Source organism: Vulpes vulpes, chromosome 14 (genome assembly GCF_048418805.1).
Source record: "Vulpes vulpes isolate BD-2025 chromosome 14, VulVul3, whole genome shotgun sequence".
Taxonomy (NCBI): Eukaryota; Metazoa; Chordata; class Mammalia; order Carnivora; family Canidae; genus Vulpes; species Vulpes vulpes.
In genome coordinates, this window is record NC_132793.1 from 93,220,001 (window position 1) to 93,234,751 (window position 14,751).

The window sequence follows — 14,751 nt, forward strand, 5'->3', positions numbered from 1 at the left end:
GTGACAAGCTTCACAATAAGGAAAGCCGTCTAGTTATTAATTTTTTGTTTTGGACTATTCTTTTTGAGTCAAGCGTTTGCCTATTACACTAAAATACATAAAACAATAGCAAGCATGCTCCTTTCAAAATATTATTGATCGTTTGATATCACTATAGCCCGAACCATTATTTCCTGAATAAATCATGACTTTATGTCATTCGAATTCCAATGCATACACCTTTACAAAACTAGGTGCTAAACCTGCAGAACCAGTCTGCAAAGAGAAGGGTATCCAAAGGCTAGCCTGGTGGCAGAAGGGCTCAGGAGAATGTGTGGCTGTGACTAGCAATCAAATCTGGGTAAGGAGAAAACCTCTCTCTTTGTCCAAAGGAGTGATCACATGTTGACAGCTGGAATTTACATGGCTCCTTATTCAATAAACTAGCGCTTTCCCTGCATTCCAACATCAGCCTCACAATAGTGGCATAGAAGCAAACTGACACATTACACACGGTCCAGCTGGCCCGTCCACTCTCCACGGACCCCTCCTCCTCTTCAGTTTTCATCTCCCTCCCACGTGAGCTCTCACTGGCACAAGACCTAAACACGCACTCATTGGATGGTACCTATATTAGGGGTGCTTGATTTCGAGTGCTTTAATATGTTTGCCAGCATGCAGGCTAGGAACTCTACATTAAAGATGAGAAACAAATACACAGACAAAACAAAACTGGGAGAGGATAAAAACCCAAACAAATCCCTTCTACTTTGTTGTCAGCTCCCACCCCAGCCCTCCAAAATAGAGTTGAATGTGATCAACTTTTCCCATATCAAAAATCTTGACATCCAAACCCTTTCTTTACCTTGGGTGTGTGTGGCACTCTTTGTGAACTTGAACACAAAGGAAGTGTGACCTGTGGGGTAACCAGCATTATAATTAGTGGGAATGGTTTTTATTGTTTGTTGTACAAAAATAGTCATCTGAAAGAAAGGAAGGTAACATTCCACAATATCTGATAATATGCAATGCTTTTTTTGAGCGTATATATTTTTCCCATAATTTTGGCAACACCATGCACTCCTTGGTTAAGAGCTTCCATTAAGAATCCCAGAATTTTTTCCAGAAGGGATGCTGTAGTGGGAACAATGTTTAGAGTCGTAGTGTATATTGTTTAGCAAAGCACAGCAATGCCGGTAAAACATGTATGAAGTGATCCCATGGCTTGTAAAATTTTCAGTTCATCCTGTAGAGAAGTTTTCTTGTCGAAAATATGCACCTTACTGATTATGAAGAAACACATTAGTACTCCTCGCCCTACACTATGTCCTTAAAATATGGAAAAGAGAGAGGAGGGGAAAAAAGAGGAAAGCAAGCTTTATGTATGATGAAGCAGTCATTAAACTTTAATCTCTACCACTAGGGGGCAGAATGAAGTTCTTTTCTAAACTGACTGCTAGGCAATCAACCATCACATCATTGAAACATTGAAGGCACTTCAAAAAGACTCAGATGTTTAACTATTGTGCTAGTGATCATACATTCATATTGGGCTGCAGGCCAAAAGAGAGAAGAAAAAAAAAAGCTAGAGATTTGCAGCTGAAAAGCTATAAAGTGGTGAATTTTACCTTAGAGCAAAACCATCTTCAGTGACAAATTTCAAAGGCCATATGTATGCGATTTTCATGAAAAGCAGACGACCCTAAATTTCTTTGTTTAACTGGAAGCGATCTTCCACACAGAACAAGCAGGTTCTTTTCTGCGTTCCCCTGGCTTATTGTGCTGTTACAAATTTCGCTTTCCTTTCTAGTTCCACAATCAGGATTCTAGAAATGCCATTTCATGCCAATGGGCATTTTATTAACACTGCCCCCTCCAGTATCTTCAGGGGTATCACCTTGGCCGCCAAATTACCAATGGAGAACATTTAGGGTATTCTGATAACGTAGCATGGGGCTGTCCCCGCTCTTTTAAATTAAAGCCTCCAAACCAACCTTTATTCGATGGTAACAGCTTCATGTTCACAATCAAATTTTGCCAAGATGGGACATTATGATTTTTCTCCCCCATGTGGCTAAAACACTAAAAGTGATGAATCTGTAGGATTGCAAATGTTATTTCTCGCAATAACAGAGCCTCAATTTATAGGATCTGTTCAGAGCGTTCGCCTTTTAGACTGGGTAGCCAGATATTTCTCAGATACTTTAGCATAATCACACACCCCAGACATAACCACGGCAGGTTTTCTAAGCGAATCAACTGAAGGAAGAGAATCTGGGGTCGTTTGCAGGGTCCACCTGTCAGCTGGACAGGCAGAGAGTTTGCAGATTCAAATTCTGATCGATTCTGTTGTTCTAAATACAGGCAAATTGAGCTCGGTTCCCATTTTCACTAAATTGCGCAGTCCTGGGAAAGCTGGATTAAGTCCCAAGTGAAGTGCTGAGTTGGGCATCTCCCCTGCCCCCACCTTGTTTTCAAAGCACAAGCCAGTTTTGGAAATAGAGATGGAGCCAAAAGGAGTCACATCTTCCTTTTAACATCAGGAGTGCTACTTGATACGTATCAATATTTCCTGTCAGCTCCAACAAAGCAAAATCTCGGGCCTTATGGTATCCTGAGATGGCTAAATATCGTTTGCTTAAGTCAGCGTGTTCCAGACCTTTTATGTGGCCTGACAGTTGATTGGGAGAAGGCCCACTAACTTTCTTAAAATGTGCAGTCATCCGTTTGGCGGCCGGCTCCAGGGGTTCCACATGAAATCCTCTTTAGATAAATTCATACTTGCTCAGGGTGATTAGCCTTCCAGCTTGGTTGGCTCACTTGTCTTTAAAAGCAGGACATTCGTGATCAATGTGGGGTTGAGTTGATGGTTGTCCTATCTCTTCTGTTAACTGCCTCTACCGTGTCTCTAAAGCTGGCGAAGGGAGATGCAAGCAAAGAAGAAGGAAAAAAAAGAAAAAAGAGATTCAAAAAAGAAAGAAAGAAAAGAAAAAGAGAAAAGGAAAAAAAAGGAGGAAAAGAAAAGAACACCCCCCCCACCCCAAACATGACAGGCTGAAGTTGACAAGCTAATCCTTCAGGCTTGTCTTACTTACTGAAAGGCTCAAGTAATGTCAAAGAAACCATCTGATAACAGTCTTCATGCCAAACCTAACAGCTTTATTGCAACAAGAAACTTTCACATTAAATTTCCATGTGTTTTCTCTCCACACTCCTTAACTTCACTGCCCACTCCCCCCTGCCCCTTGTTGTTGTTATTGTTGTTGTTTTTGTTTCTCTCAAAGAAAGATAAGGCTTCCCTGCTTCAAAAACCAAATAGAAACTGCTACAGAGGGCCAACTGGGGTTATGGTCAAATTAGTGGATTATTATTACCTTGGGGACATTGGAAATCAAGTTTGTTATTGGCAGTTCCTGTTTCTGTGAGAGTCGTTAATAGCTTAAATTTAAAGAGTGTTGGTCAATCAACAGAATGTTATTTTCTTAAGTGGGTTAACTGTTATTTGTCTTTCCTTCTTTCCTTTTCTCTCTGTCTTTCTCTTTCTTTCTTGCTTGCTTGCTTGCTTGCTTGCTTGTTGCTTTTGCTGCTACTGCTGCTGCTACCTGCCACCAAGGTCACCTCTAATTGTAGACCCCCTCGTGATTAGAAAGAGAGCCAGTTTTCACAGAAATGGAGGGAACATTCTTTTCTGCAAATCTAGACGGGTGGACTGACTATAAGAGGAGATGGATGGGGTGGGAGTCTCAGTCTGAGAAATCTTTTAGAAAATAGTATCAAATTGTTAAGTGTACCAGAAGATATATAAATACAGACACAGCAGTAGAAATTATGGCAGCTCATTCTCTGTGTACGCTCTGGATGTTATGGAGAGAGTGTTTTTAGTAAAATACAGATCCTTCGGTGCTTACACTTTGTGACATTCTTGCTGGGACAGTTTTACATTTTGGAGCTAAAGAATTCATTTCAGAATTTTAAAGTCCATGAGTTGTTGTTATTGTTGTTGTTATTGTTGCATTTGAGCCTGGTCTTACTTCTCCAAGTTCTGAAACTAGTTAAAACAAAAACAACAACAACAACAGAAAACAGACACCAACCTTGCAAGGAACTCAGGGTAAATAAACAGTCTTTCTCTGTTAAGTAAAATATTTCCCTAAGGTAAGTTACTTTTCCAAGGGAATTACAGTATATGTCAATGTTGAGTAGTAGGTGTTTTCTACAGTCTGATTGATGTTTAGGAAAAAAACAGATTCTTGAAAATTAGCCTATTGTATAATTATGTGTCTGATGGAACAGCAAAGTGTCTTAGCTAAAAGTCTCTTAAAGAAAGATTTGGCTCCATCCTTCCAAAGGTTTGCTGATTTAAGGGCGTGATCCCTGGGATCTGCATTACTAGTCAGGTGGCTAAATGGACTGAAGGCGGCAGGGAGAGACTTTTCCACCTAAACAAACTCTCCCCGGGGGCTAATCGGCTGGTCCCCCGACTTGCAAATATGTGAGCCCCCCAAATGGTACTTTTTTCCAGTAAGATCTCTCACAGTATTTTCCTTGGCTATTTTTGAAAACTGTATCCACGAGTTCCATCACATCTCTAATAAACTCTGCGCTGTGATACTCTGCCGAGTTTCTTGTATTTTCCACATTTCTATATTTAAAACAAATTCTCTACCCACCCGCCCCCTCATTGAATTGGGGGAAACACAAATAACTCCTAAGCTTTGCACTGAAAGGAGTTTGTTTTGCTTTCATGCCTAGTATTGCTTTTGAAACTGTTCAGAAGTAAAGAGAAGGCTGCTCGTTTTAGCTTTAAACACCAGCAACAAACATGTTGCCTTCCTTTCTGTTCGTTCTAGGTTTGATTTCACCCCAAATCAAAACACTCTATGGTTTTGTATGATGGGTTTTAGAATGATATCATATGTGAAAAAACTCACATATACGTGAAATAAACCTGTAGACGATATGAACCTGGACCCATACCATAGAGACAGATAGCTTTCATACATTTATCTATAGAATATACTTATTGCATACCACGTAAGAAACAAACCATTAATCAAAAGAATTCCAAGTATGTGAAATCTGAGCATTCTGACTTGGGGGGGTTCTTCTACATCCATTTCGCAGATGGGGAAATCGAGCTGAGTACTCTGTCTAGAAGATTCCCCATGGGGTGTTCCAGCGAGAAGACTGGCAGCTTTTCCCACCAGGAAACTTACATAAATATCACAATTCCCAGGAAACGTATCCAAGCTGTTTCACCCAAGGTGTGTGGGGGAGGTAAGGGCTGGGAAAGAAACCTGCAAACCAACTCGGGGTGCATCTCTCCTTGAGGAGCCCTGGGGCAAAAGCGGCCTGGCCAGGTATGCTCCTGTTGTCACCGAAAAGCCTGTGCTGGAGCACAGAAGTTGCAGGCTGCTCTGAAGCAGCAAGGCGGATTATTTCAGCTCGCCGGCTTGGAAAGTGTGTTTGCAAGAGCATCCTCATAGCTGCAATAATAAACATCTCCAGCTGCAAGAGCTCTGCTCAACAAGCCTGGGCAAGGCCAGCCGAATTCCTTTCATTTGACCATCTTAGATTCCCCCTGCAAGAGGCGAGTCCCGGAGCCCTGCTAACGTCCCCCAGCCCGGCGCAGGCAGGCAGCCCCGCGCTTCCCCAGGAACACACGCCCTCCCCCATCCCGTCTCTCCACTTTTGTTTTATTTACGAATATGTTGCCAGAATTCCAATGAGTTATCTATTCTGTGGCCCAATCATTTTCCCACCGAGGCCTTGTCGCCGGCTGACTCAAGGTCCAGTCGCAACAGTGAGAAGAAAAGAGGACAGCGAAAGAATTCTTTTCAACTTTTTTTTTATGTTTCACTCATTTCTCCCTCTGTCTCCCCCCAGGCCTCCTCCCCTCCCCTGCTCCCTCCCTCCCCCAGCCTCCTCGGCTCTCCCTAACCCCCTTTATGTGACACGGATCGCTCAGATGGAAGCTCAGGAGGGTCCTATAGGGAATGCACAGGATCCCTGGGAGAAAAAAGCCCCCAACAAGCTATACACCAGATGTATAACGTTATATGGTCAAACTGGCAAACACAAAAGCTAAAAAACAAAAGGCGTGAATTAGGGAGAGGCATTCAAAAGCGTGTTTTCAAAACAGCCCGGCCAAGAGCCTGGATCCCCCTCCTGAGACTAAATGCTTGAAAGAAAAGGTGCTAAAGAAAGAAAGGAAAAGAAAAAAAAAAGCCCATTTTTTCTAATTAGCTGAGGCCTAACAGGCACTGAATTTCGCAACTAGTTTTCGTCAAGGGGGTTGTGGTTTGTGAAACTGAAAAATATGCTTTTGAAACCTGGGATGTAGGCCTTCCTCGAACCAAAGCTCTGCTCAATCCTCGGGCTTTTTTTTCTCTTTCCTCTCTCCCCCTCACTTTTTGGGTTCCGCCTTGCTTCCCCGGGCCGATCCCCTTTTCACACCCTTCCCCCCAAGTACAAATATTATTTAGGTTTTAAAAGAGAACAGGAGGGAAGGCCACAATGGTCCTCCCCGCCCCTTCTTTCTCTCTCCTTGGCAGGGGATTCTCCATGCCAGCAACAGTCCTGAGTTGCTATGAATCTCATTCCAAAGCACCGGGGCACCCAGCACCCAAAGGGGGGAGTAAAAGGTGTCATTGCAGACAGAAGGGTGTGTGAGTGTGTGTGTGTGTGTGTGTGTTTTCTGTAAATGCCAGGATTAAGATGAAAAACTCTCCACCACTGTGAATTTAGATATTTGGAGGATGATCTCTCACTGTGAGGTTTTTCAAATGCAACAACGCAGTGTTTGCAGGCAGCAAGGTGCATTCCCGCAGCAAGCAGCTTTGCTTCCTGTGCACTGACAAAAGACACACAGGATTTGAATTTAAAAAAAAAAAAAAAAAAAAAACAAATCAAAGCGAACAAAACCGGTGTCATGGTCGGAGACGGATTGGTCCTCTGGTGCCTGACAAATTATGAACTTGCATTCTTCAATGCCAGTTCTAATAAGAAAACGAAACAGAACTCCAGGCTAAGAGTTGGTGGGTAGCCTGCATTTGGGAGAGAGGCAACTTTAATTGCCGGGCTGTCTGGCTTGGATGCCTGTGGTCTTGCGCGGTGTGTTTTAGTAACAAATGCTTGTTCTAATGAATTAGCCTTATTAGGGGCTCCTCATATTCTTTCATAAAGAGCAGAGCTATTCTGAACTTCTGAATGCAACAGTCTCTTGATATTCTCACCCTGAAAGCTGGATGTGGGATTGTACTTCCTACTCCTGTATTTCCAGTAAGTCTCATATTTTTTTTTCACGGCAGAAGAGTGAGCGGCAGAACACTACTGAGCTTGCAGGTACCCGCAGTACCCAGACCAGGGGCATCCAGGGCGCTTGCAAAATTCTGACGCTCAGAATGTATTTGCGCGCCCAGCTCAACAGTCAGGATTTTTGTTCAGTCACCTCCTGGCACATTCTTGTGATAAACTCGGTGGCATTGGATAAAACAGATTCATTAACTTTGATTAACCTTCTTTAACTAGAGTTAAAAACCTGCTGTAGGCAGCTCAGCTACCAATGCGGCTTGAAGATACTTTATCATGTTTAAGACCCAATTACTGTTGCACTGAGTAAGAATAAAACATCACAATAAAATGTGGAACAAACAGCCACTCTAACGTGCACGGCAAATAATCATTAATTTATAACAGCAACTTTCCCATTTCTATGGTTTTTCTGATGGCTGTACTTAATTCAAGTTGAATACTCTGGGATCTGATGCCGATTTGAGTAACTGCTTCTCCTGCCTCATTGACCATTAGTCTTTCTCTTTCTTTCTTCTTTCTTTCTTCTTTCTTTCTTTCTTTCTTTCTTTCTTTCTTTCTTTCTTTCTTCTTTCTTTTTTCTTTTCTTTCTTCTTTCTTCTTCTTTCTCTCTCTCTTTCTTCCTCTCTCTTTCTTTCTTTCTCTCTGTCTAATGGCTTTAGTTGGAAATCTCAGAAGTCTCCTTTAAAAGTTCAAAATAGTCAGAAAAGGGGGATGGAAGTCCAGACAGGTTCTGTACAACTAGGTCTATGAGACAGAGAACATGGATCACAGTGTGATAGAACTTGAGGATTTTAGAACAAGTTGTCAATAATTGAAAACATTTCTAGTTGGCGAATTTAAATATTAAAGGAACCAGTAAAATCAGCATTGAGATCATGAAGACGGTGCTCCATAAATGCGCTGCAGGCTTTAAAGGGGCTGGAGCCAAGTCCATCTTGTGCATCTTGAGTAGGGATGCACAGAGCAGGGGAATGAGCCCAGCACACAACGGGTTAATTTTGGACAGGATTTGACTGAACTGGGAATAATGAACAGTGAGATACTGCAGCTTTCAGGCAAAACAGAGTAACAACAATTAAAAAGAGAGAGAGGGAATAAAGGGTGAAAACAATCTCCAGTTAACTAACCAGGGCAGACCAGTGTTCGAAACAGATAAAACAGAGGCCACCGGGAACGCGACTGTTTCTGCTGCTTGCTCTGGGCTTGGGTGCGGAAAGCATTACAACATTTGTGAGCCAACTGTTTGTGGGTTTCTTCTCATCTGCTTTAAAATATTTGGTTTTGCCGGATTTCCATAATAACCACAACCGCACTCTCCCCTCCAAAAACCCCCCACGACAACAGATGTGTGTGCTAAAAGGAAATGGAGGCACTGATATAATCAGACACTAGTTAGAGTGCTTTCATACTAAATTCTCCAGCAAATTCACAACAACAAAAAACGCTCAACCACTGATGGAATTAATCTAAGATCCTTGATTATTTGAAGTTCTCAAAGTTTTCATTTTGCATTTTGTTTTTGAATGTATAGTGCTTTATTTATCAAACTGCAGTCTAATTTCCCCTTCAATTTGAGTCTGTGATTGTGAAACAAATAAATTGAAACTCGAGGGCCCGTTCTCTCCAAATTTAGTTCCATTATCACTTTAAGAATGCACACTACTTGATGACACAAAAGGGGTGTGTGTAGCTGGTTATTTAGTTGCTAACTCAGCACTCTGTTGGTTAACACAACATTCTCCAAACTCCTTTTCAGATTGTTTCATTGGGGGGCGGGCGGGTAGGTGGGTGAGTATGAATATCATATGTGATGTGGTGGCAATGTATCTTCCAAAGATTTCAGATTTTCTATCTTAAAGTGAGAAAATGAGAATAAAGTTTTACAGAGGCTTAAATAAAAGTCGTATGTTTTCAATAAGTGCACACTTTAAAATATGTTGAAAATGGGGATAATAGTGATTCTTAAAATATCTTATTTTATCAGTAATATACCTCTATCATAGCTGTGGCTTTTTAGTATGTAGCCATGTGCACTTAAAGTATATTTATGGGTCTCATATAATACCAGATATTCTAGAGCATAAAAGAACATCAAATACGTTTGACTGTTTTCGGCAGTAAATCATATTGCTCTTTACACAATGCTGTCACCTCTAACTATGTTTGACTTGGAATCATTTATCTAATATTCTTCTGTGAACATACTCTTAGAGTATGTCCACGTAATGAAACTGTTGTTGGGGAAGGAAAGTAAAATTGAGTTTTTTAAAAAAAAAGACTTAACGGTGAAGATCTCTTTGGCTTTTGCCTCTCCATTTTTCCAACCTCAGAAGCTGGAACCACTTAACCTCAACCTACAGGTCCAGCCCTGAAATGACTCTGGAAATCATCCTGCCCCTGGGCCAAGGGGGAATTCAGGGAGCCACAGACCAGAAGTTCATCGGCCAAGCACAAAGTCCCTTTGGCCTCTGGACAAAATCTGTTCCCCATTTCTTGGGGGGCAGATCCAGGCTTATTCCCAGGACAAGACTTTAACTCTTAGCCCAACTTCATATACTTCCTCTTGTGCATATACAACTTGTTGCTTTGTTTTCCTAGATGGTACCTGTGTTCCAAGGAACCTAGAACAAGTTCTCCTAGATTCTAGTATGCTTTCCTATAGTTCTAGTGCTGAGGACTAGCATTCCATGAGTTCGGGGATACTTCCTAGATGCTTTTTGTCTCCACACCTGTTGCTAGACATCCCTCAAGCCCTGCTTTGCCATCCTGCTTCCATAGCCACCATTCAACTACTCTTGGATCTCTCTAGAGACTGAATTTTTTGAAAGATCAACCCCCTTCTAGATCAGCCTAAGTTCTGGCCAATTCTGCTCTGGTGGTCTCTCTCCTAACTCTTGGAAGTGGGGAGAGATCCTATCACAGAGTATAAACAAGGTGAAAAGCAGCAGAAATCATCAGTAGGCTTCTTTTCACATATCTCTCATCCTAATTACCTTCTAATATCTCCTAGACCCCTTTGTAACTATCTAGTCTCTACTTCAAAAACTAGTCATTCTATCCACCAAAGCTATGCGAATTTTGTCTCCAACCTTCTAGTATAATCTCAGTAATGCCAGATCCATAGAAAAATGTTATAATCTGTGAACCCAAACAAGAAGCATCAATAAACTGTAGACAACCTCAGTAGCCATCTGTAGCAGTCAGTGAGAGAGATCGACAAACTGGCTAATTTCAAAGAGACAGCAGCCTAAATCCAAGAGGTAAGGGTTATCAAGGAGTACGGAGAAGCCTTTCCTTGAGGCTCCTCTATATAATCAAAGAAATAAGACTCACAGTATGTGCCCCATGAAACACACCATGGTGGGTTCCTCACCTGTTACCTCCTCATTCCTAAAGTGGAACAGACCTTGAAGCTTAGGTAGCAAGTGAATGCCTTATAAGACCCACCAAGATAGTATCACTCCACTTGCCAGAATAATTCCTTCCTAATAATTGCCCTTTGACACACAGCCAGGTTTCATCTTGGATAACAGGTGAGTAACAACAGAAGAGTGATTTGTACAGAATAACATCACCATGCAAAGTTCCATCCTAGAATTTTGAAATCAATGGTTCTCAAGCTTGCCTACAATGAGAATCACTGGAGAAACTTCAAAAAACAAAAACACATAGATTCCCAAGTCCTCATAAAGGCTGGGTTCAATTGGTCTGGGACTCAAGTGGACATGGACGTTTGATTTGGAGAGGTTCAGGGATTATTTATAGTCCCACAAAGTTGAGAGCATACCCTATATCTTCATCACAGCCGAATGTCATCTGCCGAGCAAAGTGAAACCCAAGAGGATCATCTACTTTCACCACCACCCAAACTCAGGTTTCCATGCTTCTAAGACCAGCACTTTCTTCTCCAGCTAGCTGATAGATGATGTCACAGTCTCGTCTACATACACACACCCTTCTCTAAGGAACTATACTATGTAATTAAGGCAAGAATACAAGTTTGTAGGCCTTCAAGGCTAAAGGACCCCTTCTTTAAGTCCCAACTAGCACTTGCCTAACCACCTCTCTGATTTGTCCAAACCTGGCTCTTTCTGTGCTCACCAGAGCCTTACGTATTCATGAAGAAGCATTGCAATCCATCCTGCCCCCATTCTGCTATGGTATTTGTCTGCTTCTAGTCCCTGAGAAGCTGCTGACAGGTTCTGCTGTGGATAATGCTCGTTACTGCACCCAGAATTGGAGTTTAGGAAAAGCCTTAGTTGGCTTTAAGCTCCAGAAACTGCTTCCTATGCCAGGATCCTCATATTTTCTTTGCCAATTACAACACCCCTTGGGGAGGGACCAGCTTTTCCTTCTTTCCTGCTACCAGATTCAGTGAGAGTCTGTTGGCACCCTGACTTCTAGGTCCTGAAAAGCTGGGAAGCCAGTAAAAGGCTTATTATTCATTAGTGAGCCAGAGGAATGGAAGTGAAAAGTGAAATCCCCCAAGAACTAACAAATTTTGCACTAATTAGTTCTTTACCACCCCCTTCCTACCCCAATGCCCTTTGTCGCTGATGTGATGTGCTACACAGCAGGGTGGAAGGCCTTTAGCTACCAGCTCACCGAGACTGCAGGCCTGTATGAACCCTAAATTCTTATGAATCCATGTGTTATGATGGTATCTAATACTGGCATGGCACGTTGCAGTTTAGGTAACACCTTTAGATGCATTATCTCACTTAATCTTCTGGAAAGTGGTGCCTCACATATATAAAAGTAAAGGGAGGGGCACAACATCACACAGTGTTATTGAGAGGATTCAATATGGCGACATTTGGTGAGGCATCGTACAGATACTCCATAGATATCTCTTTCATTTCTCCCCAGAAGGTGCTCACTGCTTATATAATGCTAGCCGGTACAAGGTAATTGCCAGACTTTTTCCCCCCTCTCTCTTGGTATAAATAATCACAAAACAGAAAGATTGGCCGGGTGATTTTTAAGGTCTCTTCTGGATCTTTGTTAGGCTTGTCAATTACCTAACTATAAATTTATAAGTTTCTAAATTATTCCTTCCCTGGGAGACTGCATATTTTCAAGAGCATCACTGGCTGAAAAGTGAACCAACAAACCAGATGCAATTTGATGTCAGACCTCAGGACAGTGTGATATTAAAGGACTCCTCCCCAGTGTTTTGAGTTCTCAAGAGATAGTCATGAGCAGCCACACCACCAGTGTTGTTGTCCTGGGTGTAAATATTTTACCATTAAGGTAACCTACGGCCTGCTATTATTTTGTTTTATGCAGGTGCATATGAAATGACCATGAGTTCATTAAGGTTTCCATGATTTCTTATTCTCGATGACTCTCTTGCAAAAATGAAGAACAAGACTAGGGACCTGCTAACTGAAATTATGAAAATCATAGTTGCTTACAATGTTTGGAAAAGTGCTCACGAGGAACATATGAACAAATCCAATATGACCAATATGAGAGAAGGTGAGTACCATCCATGGTGTCACCCAATGATCATGTCACAAAGATACATCCTCAATCCTGCCACTGAGTATAAGGTTTTTCTTGTGATCAAATCATTTCCGTGAACAATGAACTCAGCACTGTAGGAAAGCCTAATTCTCATCTACAGCCGACTCCGTGAGTAGGATAACATACACCTGATTTTTATGCTCAAAATGGAGGCAATCAGTGATATTGGTCTGAACAGTCCATTCATTCCTGTAATAAATATGTAAGCAACAACCAGCACATGCCCTGTGTGATTCCAGGCACTGTGGACACAGCAGTGAACAAAACAGTAAAAATTCCTGCTCTTAAAGGACATGAATTTATAAATGGACCGTTGGGTCCTCTGTTTTTCACCTGGAGCTAGTGAAATTTCCCAAGAAATAAGGTAGATGAAAAAAATGATTTATGACTTTCTGATAGAATTCAAATCCTTGGTGTTCTTGATGTCTTAGAGAAAGGAGAGTAAAAAGCGAATCATGATATATTTGCATCTCGGTCATCCCATTGCCATCACTGACATTAATCACTGGAATGTGCATATAGTGGCTGTTGTTACAGATGACTGAGGCAGGTCCAGCCAAGAATCCATTGATTCATACAATGGAGAAAAGTCACAAGAGCCCTGCTTGCTTGGTGCTCGCAGAGAAATGTCGAGGTTATAAAAAGTCAGCTTCTAATAATTCCCCTGGTCTTCCATCTCATTCCCTATGTTTTTATGAAATTATATTTAACATTTTGACTTTGCTTAAAATAAAGAGCTTGTTTTTGTTTTTGTTTACTTTTTTTTCATAAACCTAGCTTTGACCCAGTCAATAAAGGTTTACCACAGAACACATAAAAATAAGTGTCTGAAGGTATGGTATGTTTCTCAGGCTCTTGAAGTGACTTGAATTAGATTCAAGAAGGCAATGTACTCTTTCTTGTCCTGATATAAACCAACAAATAAACAATTTCTAAAAGCCCAGTTCTACAGACATAAGACATCTGGACACTTTAAAAAGAATCCACATTCTTGGCAGTGAGTCCAAACCCGGAATCCAAATCTTCTGAAGTTCACACATCACCATTGTGACAAAATGCTATTTTGTCATGATGTGTCTCCATAATATCATGTTTAACATTGCCTGTTCTGCAGAACATCTCTTTAAAAAGTTGACGATCTAAGGGGAAATTAGTTCTATCCCATAAGGCCCTGGAATGTGATCCTATTTGTTCATTATGCACAGAAGGTACTTTATGTAATAGGCAGCTCATGATGAGAATGTTTGAAAAGGTCATTGGCTTAGTTCAAATAAACAAAACACATTCTCCATAACATTCTGGCACGATAGTCAGAGATTTAGAGCAGTGAGAAGACTGGGGAGTATAATGAAAAAAAATCAGAGGCCAGCCCAGTTAGGTTTAGGGTTAGACTATTTTTAGTGTACTGAAAAATTGCTGGAAATGAGGGAGTGGTGTGTGAAGTAAAACAAATAAAAACCAACCATGATGTCCAGCTTTCAAACGGAGTGGTTAATTATTTTAAATCAGCTCACCTTTAAGTCAACTGTACCCTTTTTTTCCAGGTCTACTTGGTAGAAACCACTGTTATCTGGGAACTTGGTCCCACTTTTTTCCATGCAAAGCTTTCTGCCACTTCAGACTTTACAGTAAATGGAGAAAGGGAAGAAGCTCCTCATCCTTGAGAGAAATTTCCAAAAACCTTTTCCTGAGAGAACAAAAGCAGTTTTATTCCACTTAAAGAGTTTTTCATATTTAAAAAAGTAAAGTCCTTAAGAACAGTATTCAAGGGGCACCTGGCTGGTTGAGTGGTTGAACATTTGCCTTTGGCTCAGGTTGTGATCCCAGGGTCCTGGGATCGAGTCCTGTATCCGGCTCCCTTGGGGTGCTTCTCCCTCTGCCTATGTCTCTGTCTCTCTCTGTATGTCTCTCATGAATAAATAAATAAAA

General features: G+C 41.4%; 1 long non-coding RNA gene across 1 annotated transcript in view; it reads left to right on the plus strand.

Moving 5' to 3' along the window:
* The window catches only part of LOC140595462 (uncharacterized), a 14,824-nt gene extending 10,234 nt beyond the window's left edge, over positions 1-4,590 (plus strand). Inside the window, exon 2 of the long non-coding RNA XR_011997092.1 lies at positions 1-4,590. This exon is cut by the window's left edge and continues 1,955 nt beyond it. This is a non-coding gene — a long non-coding RNA (uncharacterized lncRNA).
* The last annotated feature ends 10,161 nt before the right edge of the window (positions 4,591-14,751 follow it).